The sequence below is a fragment of the Lolium perenne genome, chromosome 3, assembly GCF_019359855.2.
Source record: "Lolium perenne isolate Kyuss_39 chromosome 3, Kyuss_2.0, whole genome shotgun sequence".
Classification (NCBI taxonomy): Eukaryota; Viridiplantae; Streptophyta; class Magnoliopsida; order Poales; family Poaceae; genus Lolium; species Lolium perenne.
This window is the reverse complement of record NC_067246.2, coordinates 133,786,085-133,810,819: the sequence shown is the minus strand read 5'-3', so window position 1 is coordinate 133,810,819 and position 24,735 is coordinate 133,786,085.

Genomic DNA, 24,735 nt, shown 5'->3' with positions numbered 1-24,735 from the left:
AAAAACAAATGGTACATCTTTTTGAAGAAGATTAGTAAAAGGCTTTGAAATCTTGGAGAAATCTTTAATAAATCTCCTATAAAACCCAGCATGACCAAGAACACTACGAATACCTTTAACATCCCTCGGATAGGGCATCTTCTCAATTGCTTCAACTTTAGCTCTATCAACTTCAATACCTCTCTCAGAAATTTTATGTCCCAATACAATTCCTTCATTAACCATAAAGTGGCATTTCTCCCAATTAAGAACAAGGTTAGTTTCTTCACATCTCTGCAAAACTTTATCAAGGTTTCGCAAGCAACTATGAAAAGAATTCCCATAGACGGAAAAATCATCCATGAATACCTCTACAATACTTTCACAAAAACCATGAAAAATAGCAGACATGCATCTTTGAAAAGTAGCAGGAGCATTACATAAACCAAAAGGCATGCGTCTATAAGCATAAGTTCCATAAGGACAAGTAAAGGTGGTTTTCTCTTGATCTTTAGCTTTAACAGCAATTTGTGAAAACCCAGAATAACCATCAAGAAAGCAAAAATGAGTATTTTTAGACAATCTTTCTAGCATTTGATCAATAAATGGTAAAGGGTAATGATCTTTCTTAGTAACTTTATTAACTTTTCGAAAATCAATGCACATTCTATACCCTACAACTACTCTTTGAGGAATGAGCTCATCATTATCATTAGGCACAACAGTCATACCTCCTTTCTTGGGAACGCAATGCACATGACTAACCCATCTACTATCAGCAATAGGATATATAATACCAGCTTCAAGAAGTCGTAATACCTCATTCCTTACCACTTCCTTCATCTTCGAATTAGACGACGCTGAGGTTCAACAACGAGGCTTTGCATCATCTTCCATATTAATAGCATGTTGGCATATAGACGGAGAAATCCCCTTCAAATCATCAAGAGTGTAGCCAATAGCGCCTCGATGCTTCTTCAATATTTCCAATAACCTTTCTTCCTCAATCTCTGAAAGCTTAGAACTAATAATAACAGGATATATTTTCTTATCATCCATATGAGCATATTTAAGATTATCAGGTAAAGGCTTTAAATCAAAAACAGGATCTTCCTTTGGTGGCGGTGTTGTACCCAAATCTTCCACCGGTAAATCATGCTTGAGAATAGGTTGGCGAAGAAAAATTTCCTCAAGCTCATCTCTTTCTTTCCTAAAAATTTCGCTCTCGCTATCCTCCAAATGTTGCTGCAAAGGATTATTAGGAACAAGAACAATAGATGCACATTGCTCCATTTTAAAATCATTACTAGGCAAATCAGCTTTATAAGGAGTTTTAGTAAATTTAGAGAAGTTAAACTCATAAGATTCACCAGCGAATTTAGTCAAAATTTTCTCTTTCTTGCAATCTATAATAGCTCCACAAGTATTTAGAAAAGGTCTACCAAAAATAATAGGACAATAATCACTAGCAGCAGAACCAAGTACCAAAAAGCCGGCAGGATATTTAATCTTACCGCATAAAACTTCCACATCTCGAACAATACCAATTGGAGAAATAGTTTCTCTATTAGCCAGCTGAATAACCACATCAATATCTTCAAGTTCACAAGAATCAATTTCGTGCATAATCTCCGTGTAAAGCTCATACGGAATAGCACTAACACTTGCACCAATATCACATAATCCATAATAACAATGATCACCAATTTTAACAGATAGCATAGGAACACTAGCTTGTTTGGGTTTATTAGGATGTGAAACAATATTAGAAGCATCTTCACAGAAAATAATATGACCATCCTCCACATTTTCAGTCACAAGATCTTTAACTATTGCAACAGCAGGTTCAACTTTTATTTGTTCTTCAGGTTCTACAGGTTTCTTTTCACTTTTATGAACCGCACTATTTATAACAGAGTACTCTTTCATTTTAGCAGGGAAAGGAGTTTTTTCAATATAAGCTTCAGGAATAACACGATCAGCAGTTTCAACTACAACGCATTTATTAATAGATGAATCAATTTTATCTTTATACGGTTCATGATACTTATCAAAATTCTTCTTTGGCAATTCATAATGAGAGGCAAAAGCTTTATAAAGATTTACAGCAACTTGAGAATCAAGACCATATATAGCACTCATATTACGAAATTTATCAGTATCCATAAAAGCTTCAATGCATTTATAATCATAAATTATACCTGATTCTCTATCCTTGTCGTTCTCCCATCGTTCAGTATTTTCTTGGATCCGATCAAGAAGGTCCCTTTTAAACTCTTCTTTGTTGCGTGTAAATGATCCAGAACAAGAAGTATCCAGCAAGGTCTTGTCTTGAAAAGAAAGTCTTGCATAGAAATTATCAATAATAACATTACCAGGAAGCTCATGAATGGGGCATTTGAGCATTAAAGACTTCAATCTCCCCCAAGCTTGGGCGATGCTCTCTCCATCATGAGGCCAAAAATTATATATGCGATTCCGATCCTTATGAATTTCACTTGGAGGATAGAACTTAGAATAAAACCGGGGCACAATATCATTCCATTCAAGAGAATCCCCATTATCCAGTAATTTATTCCAATGCGCCGCCTTACCGGACAGCGACAAAGAGAATATTTTCTTCCTCACTTCATCCATAGCAATACCTGCACATTTGAATAACCCGCATAATTCATGCAAAAACAGTAAATGATCACCGGGATGGACAGTTCCATCCCCTTCATAGCGGTTATCCATAACACGTTCAATAATTTTCATAGGTATTTTATATGGTATCACTTCCTCACCTGGCGCCTCATCCACTACCGTTGCAGTAGTAGTAGATTTCCCAAATAGAAATTGAAGAGAAGATCTCTCCATAATGACTTATAGCAGCAGGCAGAAATAAAATCAGCACAACAGTAAAGGTTTTCCTTACCAATTCCACTTACCAATAGCGCTTCACTCCCCGGCAACGGCGCCCGAAAATAGTCTTGATGACCCACACGTATAGGGGTGTATCGTAGTATCTTCGATAAGTAAGAATGACGATCCCAACCAGGAGCAGATGGTGTTGACAAGCAGTTTCGCTGAAGGCTTCACTGTAACAGCTCACAGACAAGTATTCAGGGGGGTTTGATGTAACAGTTGAATAAAGTACGAGTATGTAAAGTGCGAGAGTAATAATTGCAGCGAGTGGCCCAATCCTTTTTAGCACAAAGGACAAGCCGGTTTGTTTACTTATAATGACCAAACGTTCTCGAGGACACACGGGATTTTAGTCTAGTGCTTTCGCTACATACGGCTAAATAATCTTCATTGTTGTGATAAGTGTTGTGTGGGTGAACCTATGCTAATGTACCGCCCTTCCTAGGACTAATACATACTTGTGATTATACCCCTTGCAAGCATCCGCAACTACAAGAAAGTAATTAAGAATTAAATCTAACCACAGCCTTAAACTCTGAGATCCTGCGATCCCTCCTGCATCGATATACCAACGGGGGTTTAGGTTTCTGTCACTCCGGCAACCCCGCAATTGGCAAACGAGTACAAGATGCATTCCCCTAGGCCCATAAATGGTGAAGTGTCATGTAGTCGACGTTCACATGACACCACTAGAAGAATAACACCACAACTTAAATATCACACCATTGAATATTACTCAACCATAGTTCACTACTAACATTTAGACTTCACCCATGTCCTCAAGAACTAAACGAACTACTCACAAGACATCATACGGAACATGATCAGAGGTGATATGATGATGAATAACAATCTGAACATAAACTTGGTTCAATGGTTTCACTCAATAGCATCAACAACAAGTAGAAATCGATACCGGGAGAGTTTCCCCTATCAAACAATCAAGATCAAACCCAAATTGCTACGGCGGTGGCGGTGTCCAGCGGTGATGACGGCGGTGATGATGGTGGAGATGATGATGATGGTGATGGCGATGATGTCCAGCTCGATGACGGTGTCGATGGCGTCGATTTCCCCCTCCCGGAGGGAATTTCCCCGGCGGATTCCTGCCCGCCGGAGAGCTCTTTTCTCTCTGGTGTTCTCCGCCCCGCAGAGGCGGCTGTAACTCTTCGCGAGGTACCCTCTGTGGCTTAGGTCTTCGGGACGAAGGGTTTGGCGAAGAAAAGGAGGCGAAAAGGGTCGTGGGCCCCAGGACCATAGGCCGGCGCGGCCGGGGCACAGGCCGCGCCGCCCTAGGGTGTGGGCCCACCCTGGCTGCTCCTGGCTCCTCCTTCTGGCTTCCTTCGTCATCTTGAAAAATAGGATTTTTGGTATAATTTCCTTCCAGAGTTGATCTTCCGAAATATTGCATTCTGACGGTGCTTTTTCCAGCAGAATCCTGGCTCCGGTGTTCGATCCTCCAATAATGATGAAACATGCAAAATAGATGAAATAACATAAGTATTGTGTCCCAATATGAAATATATCAATGAATAACAGCAAATTATGATATAAAATAGTGATGCAAATTGGACGTATCACTCACCAGTGCTCCACATATGGCATCACGGTCGCTACGAAAGTCAGACCAACGCCACGAAGGCTTCTCTCAGGTCTCCTGTGAGCAACCCCACGAAGGCCTAGCCCACTTCCACTAAGGGATTTCCTCGAGGTGGAAATCGGGCCTTTACAAGGTTCTTGGGGCACACATCCACAACCGAATTGGAGGCTCTCAATATATGTAACAACACAACAACAACAACAACAACAACAAACAACAAGAAAAAATCAACCACAAACAACTAGGATTTCCAAAAGAGGAACACTAGCAAAGGGGCCCTCGAGCATATGAAGGGGAAATGCAAATTGCTTCGGTGAAGATTTAGATCGGGGTCTTGTCCTTCGATTCTCCAAAGATCGAGAGCTTTGGATGGTTGGAGGAGGAGATCTTGTGATTCTTGTGTTCTTGAGGTGGCTCTAACGGTGCATGAACTTGGCAGGAATGAGCAACTTGAGCTGGAAGAAGGGGGTATTTATACCCCCCCCCCACCAAATGTAGCCGTTGATGACCTGTAGGGCAAGAATTTCCGGTCTAAGTTGGGGCCAGAATTTCCGGCCCCCCGGAATTTCTGCCCCCTTTGATACAAATGTCCAGGCAAAAATCCGGGGGGTATACTGAGAGTCTGGACCTCAGGTCCTTAGCGAAATTTGGGGGGCCGGAAATTGTCAAAATTTCCGGGCCGGAATTTCCGCCCACCCCCCTTCGGAATTTCCGCCCCCTCAACAGAAATGTCCGGCAAATATCCGGGGGGTATATGTAGGGATTCGTAGCATAGAAAACAAAAATTTTCCTACCGCAAGAACGAATAACAAGCCAAGATGCAATCTAAAAGATGGTAGCAACGAGAAGATCATGAGACTAACCCTCGAAGATTTCCAAAGCCTACGAGATTAGATCTCGTTGTTGCTGTAGTCGATCACTTATCGCTTTCAAAAGCGCGTAGAAGATCTTGACGGTGCCACAGTCGGGCAGCACCTCCGTACTCGGTCACACGTTCGGTGTTGATGACGACATCCTTCTCCCCGTTCCAGCAGGCAGCAGAAGTAGTAGATCCTCCTCGGAATCCCAACAGCACGACGGCGTGGTGGCGGTGGTGGTGGAGATCTCCGGCAGGGCTTCGCCTAAGCGCTACGGGAGAAGTATGAGGAGGGGGCGGCTAGGGTTTGGGAGAGGGGGCAGCTGGGGCGCCGGCCTTGGTGCCTCTTGATGGTGCGTCCAAGGTGGTGGCCGGCCCCCTCCCTCTCTTCCTCATTATATAGGTGGAACCCCAAGGGTTAGCCCTAGAATCCGAATAAGAGTCCAACTCCCAAATTACCTTCCAAAGGGCCAAACCTAGGGGGAGTGGGACTCCCCCCTTTCCTTCTTACTTGGCCGGCCAACGAGGTGGAGTCCTCCATGGACTCCACCCTCCCACTTGGTTGGCAAGTTAGGGTTGGTGGAGTCCAACCGGGACTCCACCTTCCATGCTGATTTCTTCCGGAAGGTTCTAGAACATTCTAGCGCCTTCCATAAATGCACCGGATCATTTCCAAACTTGGAAAGTGACTTCCTATATATGAATCTTATTCTCCGGATCATTCCGGACCTCCTCGTGATGTCCTGGATCCCATCCGAGACTCCGAACAAAATTTGAACTCCATTCCATATTCCATATCTACTTAAAATGACATCAAACCTTAAGTGTGTCACCCTACGGTTCGTGAACTATGTAGACATGGTCGAGACTCCTCTCCGACCAATAACCAATAGCGGGGTCTGGAGATCCATAATGGCTCCCACATATTCAACGATAACTTAGTGATCGATTGAACCATTTACATACGATACTGATTCCCTTTGTCACGCGATATGTTACTTGTCCGAGGTTTGATCATTGGTATCACCATACCTTGTTCAACCTCTTCACTTACAAGCACTCTTTACTCGTACCGTGGCATCTCATCTCTTGTGAAATATTAACATACTTGCAAGCTAATCAGACGACATTCCACCGAGAGGGCCCAGAGCATATCTATCCGTCATCTGGATGGACAAATCCCACTCTTGATCCATATGCCTCAACTCATACTTTCCGAATACTTAATCCCATATTTATAACCACTCATTTACGCAGTGGCGTTTGATGTAATCAAAGTACCCTTCCGGTATAAGTAATTTACATGATCTCATGGTCGAAGGACTAGGTAACTATGTATCGGAAGCTAATAGCAAATTGAACTTAATGACGTGATCTTATGCTACGCTTATTTGGGTGTGTGTCCATTATATCAGTCATCCAATGACATAACCTTGTTATTAATAACATCCAATGTTCATGATCACGAAACCATGATCATCTATTAATCAACAAGCTAGTTATACAAGAGGCTTACTAGGGACTCCTTGTTGTTTACATAACACACATGTATCAATGTTTCGGTTAATACAATTATAGCATGGTATGCAAACTTTTATCATAAACACAAAGATATATAATAACCACTTTATTATTGCCTCTTGGGCATATCTCCAACAGTCTCCCACTTGCACTAGAGTAATTAATCTAGATTACATTGTAAGGTACCTAACACCCATGGCATTCTGGTGTTGGTCATGCTTTGACCTAGGGAGAGCTTTAGTCAACGGATCTGCCACATTTAGATATGTGTGTACTTTGCAAATCTTTACTTCACCATCTTTGATGTACTCGCGAATCGAATGAAAACACAGCTTGATATGCTTTAGCTTCTTGTGTGACCTTGGTTCTTGTGCATTGGTGATGGCACCTGTGTTGTCACAATAGATGACTAACGGGTCCAATGCACTAGGAACCGCACCAAGCTCAACAATGAACCTCTTCATCCATACCGCTTCCGATGAAGCCTCTGAAGCCGCTATGTATTCCGATTCAGTTGAAGACTTCACCACCGTGCACTGCTTGGAACTACTCCAGCTTACTGCAGCACCATTCAATATAAACATGTACCCAGACTGAGACTTAGAGTCATCAGGATTAGTGTTCCAACTTGCATCGGTGTAACTGGTTCCAACAAAGAAACATATCCTTAGTCCTTTTCAAGTACTTCAGGATATTCTTGACCGCTGTCCAGTGTTCCATTCCTGGATCACTTTGATATCTGCTGGTCAAACTAACAACATGTGCGATATCCGGTCTAGTACACAACATGGCATACATGATAGATCCTACTGCCGAGGCATGGGGGATCTTGTTCATCCTCTCTCTTTCTTATGCCGTAGCCGGACCTTGAGTTTTACTCAAGACCTTACCTGGAAACATAGGCAAGAACCCTTTCTTGCTTTCATCCATTCTAAACTTCTTTAGAATCTTGTCCAGGTATGTACTCTGTGAAAGCCCTATTAGGCGTCTTGATCTATCTCTATAAATCTTGATGCCTAAAAGGTACGCTGCTTCACCAAGGTCTTTCATTGAAAAACACTTATTCAAATAACCTTTAACACTGCTTAGTAGTTCTATATCATTCCCAATCAATAATATGTCATCTACATATAATATCAGGAATGCTACAGAGCTCCCACTCACTTTCTTGTAAATACAGGCCTCTCCATGAGAATGTATAAACCCGAAGTCTTTGATCACCTTATCAAACCGTCGGTTCCAACTCCGGGATGCTTGCTTCAGTCTATAAATGGAACGCTAAAGTTTGCATACCTTGTCAGCATTTTTAGGATCGACAAAACCTTTGGGTTGTACCATATACAACTCTTCCTCAATGTCACCATTAAGGAACGCCGTTTTGACATCCATCTGCCAAATCTCATAATCGAAAAATGCAGCTATTGCTAACAAAAATCCTCACAAACTTTAGCTTCGCTACAGGTGAGAAAGTTTCATCGTAGTCAACTCCTTGAATTTTTCGGAACCCCTTCGCGACAAGTCGAGCTTTATATACAGTAATATTACCATCAGCATCTGTTTTTCTCTTGAAGATTCATTTATTCTCGACAGCCTTGCGGCTATCAGGTAAGTCTACCAAAGTCCATACTTGGTTATCATACATGGATCCCATTTAGGATTTCATGGCTTCTTGCGATTTGTTGGAATCTGGGCTCATCATTGCTTCTTCATACGTCGACTGGGTCTTCATCATTGTTATCCACAATCATGACATTTAGACAGGGATCATACCAATCAGGAGTGGTACGCTCCCTTGTCGATCTGCGAGGTTCAGTAGCTTCCTCGTTCGAAGTTTCATGATCATTATCATTTGCTTCCTCTCCTATCGGTGCAGGCTGCACAGGAACATCTTCTGGTACTGCGCTACTCTGATCTACGAGAGAAGGTTCAATAACCTCATCGAGTTCTACTTTCCTTCCAGTCACTTCTTTAGTGAGAAACTCCTTCTCAGGAAAGGATCCGTTCTTGGCAACAAAGATTTTGCCTTCGGATCTGTGATTGAAAGTGTACCCAATTGTTTCTTTAGGGTATCCTATGAAGCCGCATTTCTCCGCTTTGGGTTCTAGCTTGTCAGGCTGTAACTTTTTTTAATTAGCTTCGCAACCCCAAACTTTAAGGAACAACAGCTAAGGTTTCTTCCCAAACCATAATTCATATGGTGTCGTTTTAACGGATTTAGATGGTGCCCTATTTAAAGTGAATGCGGCTGTCTCTAATGCATAACCCCAAAACGAAAACGGCAAATCGGTAAGAGACATCATAGATCGAACCATATCCAAGAGAGTCCGATTACGACGTTCGGACACACCTTTGCGCTGTGGTGTTCCCGGCGGTGTCAACTGTGAAAGTATTCTGCATTTCTTTAAATGCATGCCAAACTCATAACTCAGATATTCGCCTTCGCGATCAGAACGCAGAAACTTAATCTTCTTGTTACGTGTATTTTCTACTTCACTTTGGAATTCCTTAAACTTCTTGAAAGTTTCGGACTTATGTTTCATAAAGTAAATATACCCATATCTACTCAGATCATCCGTGAAGGTTAGAACATAACGCTAACCACCGCGCGATGCTACACTCATTGGTCCACACACATCGGTACATATGATTTCTAATAAGTCTATAGCTCGCTCCATTGTCCCAGAGAATGGAGTCCTAGCCATTTTTCCCATTAGACATGCTTCGCATCTATCAAATGACTCAAAGTCAAGTGACTCAAGAAGTCCATCGAAATGGAGTTTCTTCATGCGCTTCGCTCCAATATGACCAAGACGATAGTGCCACATATAAGTAGAATTATCATTCAATTTAATTCGCTTAGCATCAATGTTATGAACATGTGTATCACTACTATCGAGATTTAACAAGAATAAACCATTCATCTCAGGCGCATGACCATAAAAAATATTATTCATATAAATAGAACAACTATTATTCTCTGATTTAAATGAATAACCGTCTTGCATTAAACAAGATCCAGCTATAATGTTCATGCTCAACGCAGGCACCAAATAAAAATTATTGAGGTTTAAAACTAATCCCGAAGGTAGATGTAGAGGGAGCGTGCCGACGGCGATCACATCGACCTTGGATCCATTTCCAACGCGCATCGTCACCTCGTGCCTCGCTAGGCTTCGTTTATTCCGTATTTCCTGTTTCGAGTTACAAATGTGAGCAACCGAACCAGTATCAAATACCCAGGCACTACTACGAGAACCAGTAAGATAGACATCTATAACATGTATATCAAATATACCTTTCTTTTTCTTGACAAGGCCGCTCTTCAGATCAGCAATGTATTTGGAGAAATTATGCTTCCAGTGCCCCTTCTCCTTGCAGTAATAGCACACAGTATCAGGATTTGGGCCAGCCTTAGGCTTCTCAGTAGGCGTAACAACCTTCTTGCCGCCCTTCTTGGAGTTACCCCTGTTGTTAGGCTTTCTCTGCTTCTTGAAACTGGTGGTCTTGTTGACCATCAACACTTGGTGCTCTTTCTATATCTCAATCTCAGCAGATTTCAGCATGGAGAAGAGTTCATGTAACTCTTTGTTCATGTTCTGCGTGTTGTAGTTCATCAGAAAGTTCTTGTAACTTGGTGGCAGTGATTGGAGGACACAATGAATACCCAGCTGGTTAGGAATCACTATCCCCAAGTCACTGAGCTTCTTCGCATGCCCGGACATAGCGGGCACATGCTCACTAACGGAGCTGCCCTCTTCCATCATACAGCCAAAGAAGTGTTTCGAGGCCTCATAGCTTTCCACGGCCGCATGAGTTTCAAAGATAGCTTTTAGCTCATGGACCAGCTCATAAGGGTCGTGGTGCTCAAAACGCTTTTGGAGCTCCGTCTGTAGGCTGCATAGGATGGCACACTGAACTTGAGAGTACCGAGTCACCCGAGTCTCGTAAACATTTTTTACTTCCTCAGATACTGCAGGTGGTGGGGGACCTAGCGGTGCTTCAAGCACAAATTGCAGATTTTCACCATTGAGGAAAATCCTCACATGACGGAACCAGTCGGTGAAGTTGCTACCATTGCTTTTAAGCTTTTCTTTCTCAAGGAACTGGTTAAAATTGATGGAGGGGGATGCCATGATCTACAACATATTTGCAAAGAGTTTAGACTAAGTTTATGATAAATTGAGTTCAAATTTTAATTCTTAAATTAACTAGGTGAACTCCCACTCAAAACAATATCCCTCGTATTGTCTTAGTGATCACACAAAGCAAATCCACTACACCAATTCCGATCATCACGAGAAAAGATGTAGCTTCAAAGGCGAACACTCAAAGTGTTCATCATATCATTCATATGACTCATGCTCTACCTTTTGGTATCCCGTGTTCCGAAACCATATATGTACATGCTAGGCTCGTCAAGGTAACCTTAGTATCCGCGTGTGCAAAACTGGCTTGCACCCGTTGTATGCACATGTAGAATCTAACACACCCGATCATCATGTGATGCTTCGAAACGACAAGTCTTAGAAACGGTGCATACTAAGGATGAACACTTTATTATCTTGATATTTAGTGAGAGGGATCATCTTATAATGCTAACGTCGTGATCTAAGCAATACAAGATGCATAAAAGGATTAACATCACATGCAATTCATATGTGATATGATATGGCCCTTTTGTCTTTGTGCCTTTGATCTTCATCTCCAAAGCACATACATGATCTCCATCTTCAAAGGGCATGATCTCCATCATCGTCGGCGTAGCGTCAAGGTGAATGGCGCCGTCTTCATGGTTGTTCTCCCATATACTACCTCCGTTTCAAGGAATAAGGCGTCCTCGTTTTACGAGCTTTTTGTTTGACCAAGAATTACTTCAAATAGATAAAGATTATTTGTATGAAATTAATATCATTAAAAAGTGTTTTTCAATACGAATCCAACGATATTAATTACATATAATATAATCAAGATTTTGTTGCTCAATTTTTATGGTCAAAGTTCGTCTTGGAATACGCGTGCGCCTTATTCCTTGAAACGGAGGTAGTAGCAACTATTACAACTACTTTGAAAAAAATACCTCAACATGAAATATAAAGACAACCATAAGGCTCCTTCCGGTTGCCACAATACAATAATGATCATCTCATACATATTCATCATCACATCATGGCCATATCACATCACCAAACCCTGCAAAAACAAGTTAGACGCCTCTAATTTGGTTTGCATATTTTATGTGGTTTAGGGTTTTCGAGTAAGATCAAATCTACCTACGAACATGAACCACACCGGTGATACTAGTGTTGTCAATAGAAAGAGTAGATTGAATCTTCACTATGGTGGGAGAGACAGACAACCGCAAAGCCACTTATGCAATACAAGTTGCATGTCAAGCGTGGAGAAAATCTCATGAACGCGGTCATGTAAAGTTAGCCCGAGCCGCTTCATCCCACCATCCCACAAGATGCAAAGTACACGAACTAAAGACAACAAAAGCATCAACGCCTACAAAACCATTGTGTTCTACTCGTGCAACCAATCTATGCATAGACACGGCTCTGATACCACTCTAGGGATTCGTAGCATAGAAAAAAAGTTTCCTACCGCAAGAATGAATAACAAGCCAAGATGCAATCTAGAAGATGGTAGCAACGAGAAGATCATGAGACTAACCCTCTAAGATTTCCAAAGACTACGAGATTAGATCTCATTGTTGCTGTAGTCGATCACTTGCCGCTTTCAAAAGCGCATAGAAGATCTTGACGGTGCCACAGTCGGGCAGCACCTTTGTACTCGGTCACACGTTCGGTGTTGATGACGACATCCTTCTCCCTGTTCCAGTGGGCAGCGGAAGTAGTAGATCCTCTTCGGAATCCCGACAGCATGACGGCGTGGTGGCGGTGGTGGTGGAGATCTTCGGCAGGGCTTCGCCTAAGCGCTACGGGAGAAGTATGAGGAGGTGGGCGGCTAGGGTTTGGGAGAGGGGGCATGGGGAACCGGCCTTGGTGCCTCTTGATGGTGCGTCCAAGTTGGTGGCCAGCCCCCTCCCTCTCTCCCTCATTATATAGGTGGAACCCCAAGGGTTAGCCCTAGAATCCGAATAAGAGTCCAACTCACAAACCTTCCAAAGGGCCAAACCTAGGGGGAGTGGGACTCCCCCCTTTCCTTCTTACTTGGCCGGCCAACGAGGTGGAGTCCTCCATGGACTCCACCCTCCCACTTGGTTGGCAAGTTAGGGTTGGTGGAGTCCAACCGGAACTCCACCTTCCATGGTGATTTCTTTCAGAAGGTTCTAGAACATTCTATCGCCTTCCATAAATGCACCGGATCATTTCCAAACTTGGAAAGTGACTTCATATACATGAATCTTATTCTCCGGACCATTCCGGACCTCCTCGTGATGTCCTGGATCCCATCCGAGACTCCGAACAAAATTCGAACTCCATTCCATATTTCATATCTACTTAAAACGACATCAAACCTTAAGTGTGTCACCCTACGGTTCGTGAACTATGTAGACATGGTCGAGACTCCTCTCCGACGAATAACCAATAGCGGGATCTGGAGATCCAAAATGGCTCCCACATATTCAATGATAACTTAGTGGTCGATTGAACCATTTACATACGATACCGATTCCCTTTATCACGCGATATTTTACTTGTCCGAAGTTTGATCATTGGTATCACCATACCTTGTTCAACCTTGTCACTGACAAGTACTCTTTACTCGTACCGTGGCATATCATTTCTTGTGAACTATTCACATGCTTGCAAGCTAATCAGACGATATTCCACCGAGAGGGCCCAGAGCATATATATCCGTCATCGGGATGGACAAATCCCACTCTTGATCCATATGCCTCAACTCATACTTTCCGAATACTTAATCCCATCTTTATAACCACCCATTTACGCAGTAGCGTTTGATGTAATCAATGTACTCTTCCGGTGTAAGTGATTTACATGATCTCATGGTCGAAGGACTAGGTAACTATGTATCGGAAGCTAATAGCAAATTGAACTTAATGACGTGATCTTATGCTACGCTTATTTGGGTGTGTGTCCATTATATCATTCATCCAATGACATAACCTTGTTATTAATAACATCCAATGTTCGTGATCACGAAACCATGATCATCTATTAATCAACAAGCTAGTTATACAAGAGGCTTACTAGGGACTCCTTGTTGTTTACATAACACACATGTATCAATGTTTCGGTTAATAAAATTATAGCAAGGTATGCAAACATTTATCATAAACACAAAGATATATAATAACCACTTTATTATTGCCTCTTGGCCATATCTCCAACAGTATACTGAGGCTCTGGACCTTAAGTCCTTAGCGAAAATTTGGGGGCTAGAAATTCTCAGAATTTCCGGCCCAGAACTTCCGTCCTGGAAATCCCAGCCTTCTTCCTTTCTTTTTTCCTTTTCATCCACGACTTTTCCCTTTTTAATACTTCTCATCTCAAACTCTAATGTAGATCAAATCTGCACACTATGCTACATTAGATCATCACATATGTTGTCATCAAATACACAAAACATAATTATGGAGAGATGGTCTTTCAGGCTCACTTCTTAAGTTTTTCACAGTTTGTTTTGTTCTCTCCCTGACTGCTCTCGGGGGACGGCCCCTCTGTCAGATCGATGTTAGTAATGTCTTTCTTCATGACTTTGTTTATTAGGATCTTTACCTGCAGGAGCCGCCTGCTTTTGGGGATTCCAGTCATCCTCATCATGTTTGCAAGTTGCAGCATGCCCTACATGGTCTGAAACAGTCTCCATGCTCCAGGTATGCTCGCCTCAGTGATAAGTTGCACCATCTTTGTTTTGTCTCCAGTAAGGCTAACACCTCTTTATTCATCTTTGATGAAACATATGTCAGTGTCTATATATATACTTGTTTATGTTGATGATATTGTCCTTGCTGGTTCATTTTGTTGCGACTCTCCCCCTCCCCTACATTTCCTATTTAGTACATAGTCCAGGTAGAGTATTTTCTTGGTGAGGCTACACAAGTATGCGTTTGAATTATTGCATCGTGCAAATATGGAGAATTGTCGTGTTGTCACTACACCCATGTCCTCTACCAAAAAATTCTCTAGGAATCTAAATGATCCACTTAGTTCTGAGGATGCTTTCAAGTACAGAAGTGTTGCCCTGTCTTGTCATTTGCTGTCCACGAGGTTTGTCAATACCTGTCACATCCCACTTCCGCTCATTATGAGGAAGTTAAGCGGATTATTTGTTATGTCAAGGGCATTGTGTCTACCGATCTTCGGATTCAAAATACACCTTCTTATGTCCTTAACATCTTCACTGATGCTGATTGGGCGGGATATTTAGATGATCGTCGCTCTACCGGTCGATTTTCTATTTATCTTGGCCATAATCTGATATCTTGGAGCTTTCACAAGCAACCAAGGGTGTCTTGCTCGAGTACCAAGGCAGAGTAGGTAGTGTGGATTCAGTCTGTGTCTTTGGCGCTACAGCCAATAGGCTTTCGCGCTAACTACTTTTGTGCAAATCCTGTATTTCAGGCGTGTACCAAGCATACTAAATCGATTTTCACTTCGTTCATGAAAAGGTTGCCTTGGAAGCTCTTGATGTTCGATTCAGCACGTCTGGAGGTATTAGAGATAAGTTCGGTTTAGGATGTTGTACTCCCTCCTCTAAAAGTGTATGTCTCAACTTTTTTTTAGATATAAATGTATCTATAATTAAAATATGTCTAGATATATCTGTATTAATTTAGACAAAACTAAGACACCTATTTTTAGACGGAGGTAGTATATTAGATAATGGATTGGTTTGTGATTGCTACCCTGCCGATCAACTTGTACCTCACGTCGTATGTTGTATGTAAAGTGAAAGAAAACCCTACGGAGAGATCATGGCAAATAATCATTTTTGACTTTCTCTCCATTCCAAAAATAAGTATCGCAGATTTATCTAGATGCACATGTATCTAGACACATTTTAGTGTAGATTTACGTCAATTTGCACAAACCCGTGAAACTTATTTTAAATCCTAGCCACCTAAAACTGAGCTTAGGTAGCGAGCCCTACCTCGCTAGACTAGCCTCTCTATTGGCTGCAGTGGTAATAGTGAACTAGTAATAGCTTGCAGCACTGTTACAATCAGTGCGCTGTGCTCTCGTCCATAGATCACTTCACTTTGTACCACACTAGAAAGCACAGCTGTGCGCCTGTGCATGCTACCCCATCCACGACCAAGCGCACTGTGCAGAGGAAATGCATGCACACAAAGGTCGATCGAGAAAGATGCATGCATGCATCGCACGCACGCACGCTGCATCTTGTACGAGTAGTTGGAAATGTATCAAGGGCATAGCTGGTTCGTGTGCTGTCCTAGCTAGTTGGTACGTGCGCGGTGCCTGCATGGCTGCATGCATGCAGACGTACTCACGTGCGAGTAAAATTTGATGGCCTCGCGATCGGGTGGTGGAGATTTATCGTTCTTGCCTGCCTGCCTCCCTGTGTCCTGATGTGAAGGTGCTACGTACCCAGTGTGCAGTAAATGTGCAAGATAATGGCAGCGTGTGTGATGCATTCACCCGAAAAGTACAGTGGTAGCTAGAGCGGTGAATCTTCCTCGATCAAAACTTGCAGGTCGACACATGTCTCTCTTCCTTTGGAGCTGGGACGATGGTCGGTCGATCGACAGGCTTATTAACTGTTGCCATCAAACTGACGGGTTAGATCGAACTGGCCATTCCATGTTGTGTACGTACCTGGGATTTATTTAAAACAGAAATGGTTTGTACTTTGATGTTTTGCAGTCCGGAACGTCTTGTCGTCCAGATATAAAAAAATGGACCATCAATAAGATGTGGAGTACATATATATACCAATTATGGTATTGAGAGCTCGGCCACTATCTCCCCCGCGTCGACCCCTCGGAGGCGACTCGGTGGTAAAACCAAGCCCGCCAAAACAATCTCTCTCTCTCTCTCTCTCTCTCTCTCTCTCTCTCGGCCCACATAACATCGATGAAGGTGCCGACGAGGCCCTTGTCGCGCCATCTCCAGCGGTGAACTTTGGCATCCGAGGAGGTAGCTCCAGGTGGTGGACGTCCACATCCACATCCCTCTGCGTCAGATTTGGGAAGATTATCGTCCATGTTCGATGAACATTACATCCCTCGGCCAAATCTGCGCGATTTGGCTGGTGGATGGTGGTCGGGTGCTTGGGAACGAGGATAACCCGTGGATGGCAGTGGGCATGACGTCGTCGACACCCCGACTGTTGGTTTCCTTTATTTTCCGCGGGGCTTCGTTGAGTTCCACTCTCCCCCACCCAACCTCATGCCCTGGGTAAAAACCCTAATCCCTGTTTGGGCCTTGGCGACGTTACGACATCATTCCCCTTCCTAAAGGCACCGTCCTGGTCTGCTGGGGTGGCTGGCAAGTTTCCATTGGTCGGTGATGGTTTTTGCTAATGCTTCATCTACAACGAAGAGTCGGGTCTTGAAGTTGCTTTGACAAGCTCCGAAGTTGTGCTGGTTGTTGTTCTATGTGTGCAATGTGATGCGACTTTGTTCATCAGCTTACTCCTTGTTCGTGTTGGCGTCGTGGGTTGGTGGTGCTTGTGGAGAGTTCTATGGTGTAGCAACCAGTCTTGCTTTCTTGCATTTACATTGGGTCGACTCTGCTCTGGTATGTTGTTGGGGGAGTCTCTATGCCTACCGATTGTACGACACTCTTCGACTTCGAACATGGGCGAGAGGGAAATGGCCCCTCTTCGGAGATATAGACTATGAGCTAGTTGCCACTTGTTCATTTGGAAGTTAAGTGAGCAGTTTTTCGCTAATGCCTGATGGTGCCTCCTAAAATCCCCGCTTCTTCTGGTGTCAGCCGCTTTGGGAAGACGATGGCCTCAGAGTTTCAAGCCTAGTTTTATTTCTTTTGTTTACTTTTTTTCTATGACATGTAAGATATATGATCTATGTGTGCACTATGTATCTAACGTTAGTTATCTTATTAATTTAAGAAAGGGCTACGGCCTCCAGATACAAAATATATACCAGTTATTAAAAAACTATTAATATATTTGGATGACGTACAAGAGAGGGGAGGGCCACATGGGTCATGGCGAACATCTATCTAAAAAAAAGGTCGCAGGAAACTGAAAAGTCTCATCTTGCTGATGACATTTTGTTTCATGGAAATCCATTATGTTTGCTTTATTGATTCTTAAAAATAGTTACATCATTTATGAGTTTGGAAAGTAACAAGTTAAAGGGGTCAACCTTCCAAGTAAAATAAAACGCTAATTAAAATTATGCCTAGCTTGCTAGCTCACGAGCCACCTTATTGGCCTCCCTATTACAATGCTCAAAAGTAATATCGCTAAAACCTATTAATTACAAGCACTTTGCAATCATCAAAAATCGCAGAAGAAGATGTGGCTGAATATCCTCCTTCTTTCGTAGTGTCAATGACTTGAGAGCTGTCCAATTGAATGACAATCTTGTTGCAACAAAGGAATCGAGCGAAAATCAAGCCTTCTCTTAGAGCATAGACCTCCGCCATGAAATTTCCTTACAGCAAGCAGCCATAAATTGTCCGGTAAAATGTCTCTCCAGGATTCGTTCTGCTCCTCCACACGTTTTCATTATAGCCTTGCAATAATTCAGAGCAAGTACACGAATAAACATAGCACTCCAATGATAAGTTTGCATACATTATTTTATCGTTAGCCAGATGGTGGCTCTTCTCGCATGCCATGCCGTTGTTGCGTGTGGAGCAACCCGCCGGAGATTGGAGCTGAAACGGAAAGCAGCAGGGGGCTCCTCTGCGGGAAGAATAATTTTCTTTGGCCTTGGAAAAGGATGTAGGGGAGGAGCTTTTGTACGTGTGTATACATCCGTATGTGCTGAAGATACGCCGTATAGAAAGGACCATTATTTGCGGGGTATAAAGAGACTTTATTCGGGTCCACGGAAAAAAAGCGAGTAACAGAAAGCGAGGCGGAGTGACACAGGGTGTGTGTGTGCGTTGTGCGTGCCTCAGGCAGGGGAGCAAACGGAAACCTGTCCATGTGACAGCACAGCGCAACAGAAAGTGCTCGCCGGTGGACAGGAGGCATGTACTCTACGTACGATCGAGACCAAAAAGGCTAACCGTAGCTTAGCAGGGATGGATGGATTTTCTCCTCAACGTTGTGGTGGTTGCGTACAACGGATAGAGACGGAGGGGTACGTGCACGCACACAGATATGGTGCGCGCGTATCTCCCGTGAGCTCATGCGTCCGGCCAGGGAGGCACTGCATGCCAGTCGGAAACCGAACGTATCGATCCATCGATTCTATGGAGAGGAATCCCCAACGGCCTCTGTGTGTCATCAACCTACTTCTTGATCGATGACGATCTGCCACTGCCAGCTCGATGCTTCACAAATTTCAAAGAATGCCCAACGGCATGTGTGTACCATTGTATGGCCTGCCTTCCTGGGTGTGAACTTTTGGCACACTGGTGCTATGCACCCTGTAAATTCTATAATTCGTGGTAATTTAAAATATTGAAAAAAATTCGAATCCTTCTGAAACAAAAGATGATCTCGTATAAAAAATTTCGGGATCGAAATGATTTCCATGATATGTTGAACAAAAAAGATAAGTTTATAACGAATATAGCGTGAATAGTACTTGGTACATGTGGCTTGTTGGATTTTATCTTTTTCTTTACCCAGGATACTATAACAGTGATTTTCTCGTGTAATATTTTTTTAAAAATACAATACTTAATCATCTTTGGATGTCAAAATAATTTAGATTTTTTAACCTTTTTAAATTACTCAATGTATGGGGTGCTTGACACCCATGAGTATGGATGTATTTTTCCAGCCTTCCAACTCTTTGGTTGCGTCCTAAGAGCATCTCTAACGGGGTGACCCAAAATGGCAACTGATACGTTGTAAACGTATCCATAATTTTTGATGCTCCATGCTTGTTTTACACCAATTTATATTTTTTCTTACACTTCGTTGTATTTTTATATATTTTTCAGCACTAACCTATTGACAAGATGCCACAATGCCAGTTCCTTATTTTCTGCTGTTTTATATTTCAGAAAAGTTGTACATGAAATATTCTTGGAATTGGACGAAACGAAAGCCAAAGTTAATATTTTACCGTAACGAAGACAGAGTCCAGAGGGAGGGGGGGTCGAAGAGGCGCCACAGGGCGGCCAGACCACCCCATGGTGTGGCCAAGGGTGGGCCCACGCCAAGGGGTGGTGTGGGCCCCCCAGGCGGCAACCTACCTCGCCCTTCCGCCTATTTATTCACGATCTCGAGAAAAACATAAAAACCTGAGCCTCCATCCACGAAAAGTTATGTCGCGATCACCGCCGCAGACCCTAGCTTGGTAGGGTTCTGAATCTCTTCTCGGCACCCTGTCTGAGGGGAAGATCATCACCGGAGGCCTCTACATCGCCATGCCTGCCTCCGAAGTGATGCATGAGTAGTTCATCCCTGAACTATAGGTTCATAGCAGTAGCTAGATGGTTGTCTTCTCCACTTTGTGCCCCATGCTTAGATCTTCTGAGCTGCATATGATGATCAAGATCATCTTTATGTAATGCTCCATGTTGTGTTTGCTAGGATCCGATAAATATTTAATACTATGTTGAGAGCGATTATATATACTTGTCATATGTTATTTATGATCTTACATGCTCTCCGTTGTTAGTAGTTGCTCTGGCCAAGTAAATGCTTGTGACTTTCAGAAGGAGTATTTATGCTCGATAGTAGGTTCATGACTCTAGTTTTCTGGAAGAGTGACAATAACTTCTATGATTGTAGATGTGCTGTTGCTACTAGGGAGAAAACAACAATGTTTTATCCAAGGGTAATTGTATTGTTTACTTTACACACATTGCTTAATGTGATAATATGTTGCTTGCAACTTAATATAGGAATGGGTTCGGACGATAACCGGAAGGTGGATTATTAGTCATAGATGCAGTTGGATTACGGTCTATGTATTATGTTGTGATGCCCAAACGAATCTCATAGTAATCATCTTATCATGTATGGTCTTTATTCTGTCAATTGCCCAGCTGTAATTTGTTCACCCAGCATATTATTTATCTTTATGGAGAGACACCTCTAGTGAACTGTAGACCCCGGTCCTTTCTTTTACACTGATAAATTCATCTACTACAATCCTGTTCTGTTTACTTTCTGCAAGTATTGTTCTCCTTAATTCCACTGCAAATATCTCTGTCCACGTGATACGTTTAATCATTTGTGTTCAGCAAAACCGGTGAGATTGACAACCTCACTGTAAGTTGGGGCAAAGTATTTTGGTTGTGTTGTGTGCAGGTTCCACGTTGTTGCTGACGCCGGTAGTGCGCCTTGCCACAATTCAGCTAGCAACACCTTCAGAAGTCACGTCTTTCTCCTACTGGTTGATTAAACCTTGGTTTCTTACTGAGGGAAAACTTGCTGCTGTGCTCATCATACCTTTCTCTTGGGTTTTCCCCAACGGTGTGAAATCTACGCTACGTCAAACACCATCAGTGACCTATTTAGCGCGCACAGCGGCGCGGCCCATTTAGTTCGGGTTGGCCATTTGGCCGAGTAAAGTTTAAAAAGCACGTGAAAATTAAATAATTCATTCAAACATAATTTTCATAGAAACAAACTAAACCGTAGTTTCCAGCGCCGCCATCTTCTTCGTCGTTGGAGACAAGGTTGACGAAGGGTGGATGTGCCCAAGCAGGGACCTCCGGCAGCTGAGGCACGTACTACGACGAATGCACGTATTGTGGCTTACTGCGAGGAGGCGGCAAAATCTGGCCGTCCAACGCTGCCTGCGGCGGCGCGTGCGGCGGCACTGGTGGTGGCGGTGGTAGTCTTCGGGGACAAGCGCCTCCAGCTTGACAGTGGTGGGAGGTGCCTCATCCTCCATCTCCGCCTCCTCGTCTTCCTCCTCCTCCACTACATCCTCCTTCTCGCTGATGGCGGTGTCCTCGCCGGGCTAGAAATTCCACGCAACGCGGTCACCCGCCGCGCCTCGTGCTCCCACGCCAGGAAAGAGCGCCAGAAATCCTCGTGCTGGTAGGCGGTCTCGTACCGCAGCACCGATGGCAGACACTTGATTCAGTGGTACATCTACTCGTGTAGTGCCTACCTGTCCGCGGGTGGAGTCGGTATGGGGGAGGGGGGGGGGTCCTCCCCCTGTTCAGATACCACCCATGTGGCAGGGAAACGTCGCGGTGGCGGCAGGGGTCGCCCTGCGCCCACCGCCGCTGTGCCTCGTGCAACGACACGTAGCGCCAGTTGCTCCCCGGTAGTTGGGGGAGGAGGTAGCGGTGTCGACGCCGCGGCAGCTTGTGGCCCGATGAACTGCGCCGAGCCAACTGTGGGGGCGGATGTAGACAGAGGGTGCGAGCTAGGTTCCACCGAGGCGGCGGCGGCCGGATGAGGACCCCGCCTCGTGGTCGTTGGCAGTCTTCTTGAGCAATTTAGGCATCATCATCTCCGGCGAGGAGAACTCGGATTGGTGGTGCAGACAGGGGTGGGAATGGCGTCTCGATGGGAGTGGGGGAGAAGAGGCGGGCACAACGGTGTTTAAGTACCCTTAGCTATCACTGTGATGGGCAGCTTCCAGCGACATCAGCATCAATGCTGCCGTAAGAGCTGAGGTGGCGGGAGCAGTGGTCAGCGACGGCTTTGATGGCCAATGCTGCCGTCGGTCAGCCTTCTGCCGCCGGTGCAGCCTCCGTGCCGATACATCGGTGTCCCAAATTTAGTGTCCCGATGAGTTGCTCCGGACGAGTCGATTCGATTAGATCGCCTCGGTGGAGCGTGTGTAGCCGACCTGTTTATTAGCGCGGACCATTTCAGGGACCATTTCAGATAAGAGGGCCAGGTGGACCGGTCCGCTGAAAATGTTACTCCGTATTAAGTTACGTTGTACGAGTCCACAAGGTACGGACGTATACACCGTTGGAAAATTTTGAATAAGCATGGGCGCCCAGATATGTGTCGACGTGAACGGCATGGGCGTGTTTGCGTGCTAATTTTGCTTTATCATCAACACTCACATGGATCATGCGGTTACGTACATAGGTTTATTAGAGCAAGATTAATAGAGAAGCCCGCTGCTGGCTATATAGCCATACCATGTCATCCTATAGCCATTGTAAAGCCCATTCATACAATAAGCTAGCTATTAGATTGATTCTTAGATGGGCTTTAATTCAAATTTAATTGTTTAAGCACGCATGGCATTGGATCTGAGCTGCATGCAAGCCTCTTTTTCCTCGTTCCGTGTGTTGTAGCCGGGCGATACTGCAAGCGCCAGCTCCTCTCTCTCTCCTCCTTCCTCTCTCCTCCACATCAGATTTTTCTGACATGTCCCTTGCTATAGCCTGCTAAGCGTTCATTGCTGTACTTGCTCTTAGACTACTCATACTTGAAGTAAACATCACACATACCAAGATGCTTTGATGACATGTCATGATAATAAGTGAAGAAATAAAATAATGTGGTAACTAGCTATGTAGTAACATCACCCATACCAAGATGTTTTAAAGACATCACATACCCAAAACATGATAAGTCTACAACATAATTAACTACACAATGCATGAAACTACATCAAAGTTAACATAGAGTCGTAACATGCATGCATAGAGTAGTAACATGTGCATGTTACTACACTAGCGGAGAAAAGGACTATTGTCGCAGCCGTTAGAGCCTTTTGTCCCGGCCGGCCATCCGCCCAGCCTTTTGTCTCGGCCCGGTTACCAGCCAGCGGGGACATAAAGTCCACTACGTGGTTGAGATGCAGGTGTTTGGGCTGGAGGATCTTATGTCCCGGCTCGTAACCAAAATCGGGATAAAAGTTTTTTTTTCTTTTTTCATTTATCTTTTTTTCATTTTCATTTTTTTGTTTTTCTTTTTTCATTTATCTTTACTCTCTCACTTGGACCATTGTTAACACTTGCTACACATAATCTACACTCAAATTCTAGACTTGGTCACTTACCAATCGGTCACCCATCCTCACACTGCTTCACCCTTAGCACGCTTAACTTCTCAGTTCTTTCCTGCCGTGCTCCCGCGAATGTGGTTGTACCTTGTTGTCAATACTATCGTACAATAATAATATATCATTCCAATGTGAAAAATTTGAATATCTTTCAATCTTTAAATCGCAAGTGGATAAATAACATATGCATAACTATTAGAAAAGTATGAGGAATTTGAATATGGAATAATTTTAATTTTATTCCTTTATTAATATTATTATCAAATAATATTTGCATTATTCATATAATATTACCAAATAATTAATATCTTCCAATCTTTAAACCGCAAGTGGATAAATAACATATGCATAACTATTAGAAAAGTGTGAGGAATTTGAATTTGAATATGAATAATTTTATTTTTATTCTTTTATTAATATAATTATCAAATAATATTTACACTATTCATATAATATTGCCAAATAATTAATATCTTTCAATCTTTAAACTGCAAGTGGACAAATAACATATGCATAACTATTAAAAAAGTGTGACGAATTTGAATATGGAATACTTTTATTTTTATTCCTTTATTAATATTATTATCAAATAATATTTGCATTATTCAAATAATATTGCCAAATAATTAATATCTTTCAATCTTTAAACCGCAAGTGGAAAAATAACATATGCATAACTATTAGAAAAGTGGCCGGAATTCGAATATGGAATAATTTTATTTTTATTCCTTTATTAATATTATTTGCAAATAATATTTGCATTATTCATATAATATTGCCAAAGTGGCCGGTATTTGAATAAAAATATAATAGAAAGATTTAATATATATTAAT